This window comes from Sphaeroforma arctica (assembly GCF_001186125.1).
Source record: "Sphaeroforma arctica JP610 unplaced genomic scaffold supercont1.595, whole genome shotgun sequence".
Classification (NCBI taxonomy): Eukaryota; class Ichthyosporea; order Ichthyophonida; genus Sphaeroforma; species Sphaeroforma arctica.
In genome coordinates, this window is record NW_014039963.1 from 37,981 (window position 1) to 39,024 (window position 1,044).

Genomic DNA, 1,044 nt, shown 5'->3' on the forward strand with positions numbered 1-1,044 from the left:
TTTAACAGGTAATAATACTTTTTTCGATGAACATGCGAAATAAAAATTGTATAGAATTTATAATGCTAGCAGGAACTCACGTATTGTTAATTATAACGAATTGTTCCTAAATGAACCTCGGACCATAAGTTGTCTTCAAACGGGGCTATTTCTTTCATCATTCACGCACGGTCTGATCTTATGTGCTAGTCTGCGATTGTTTCAGCTTTGGCGACCTGTATTCCCATTCGAGACCATATAGTGCTTAAAGCAGTACCAAGCAAAATTGATATCACTCACATATTATTGAAGTAGTTTGCATATCAGTCAGACATATGTGCACACACTATTCAATAGAATCGTGAACATCACCCGTCTGCCCTATTTGTTTGCAGGGAAGGAGAGGCCTCATAGTCATGAAACAATGGTAACGTGGTCTGATGTACGCAACGACTGTTATGATTTATGAATCAGCACTCATCAGTCAACGATTCACGGCTGGCTATTGCCTGATATGGTCATCCGGCATCCCTGACCTCCCCTATGCCTCAGCCTCACACTGAGCCACAACTCCAGCGATGGGACCTGTGGCCCGTGGGGCTCCAACTTCCAAGACTCCAAGGCGTTTTTCAATTTTTGTGTAAAAAAATCCCAGAAAAGCAAAAAAGCAAAATGCAACCTTCAACTTGAGAGGTTTATGAAAATTTCCATTAAAATCTAGTCCAATAAGACGGGCTTTAATATTTTAGTTCCATGGAGAATTTACTCATAAAAGTAAAACCTAAAGAATTAAATTAAAACTCTCGAACAATGGCGCAAATCGACAGTATATTCACTGCTTACAGAATCTTTTATTCAATGGTCTGTGGTAGACATGTCTGATCGTCATCGATTAGCATTGGAATGTAGATGAACAGTCAATGTCAGTAAGTATCTACTGTGCACCTTAAAGTGAGTACTTGCATCGAACGAATCCACGCGCAGGGAATTTAAGAATGTCAAATTAAAGCTCTTCGTCAGTGTTATATAGTATGTTCGATATCATGTATATATGTAAATGTGTTG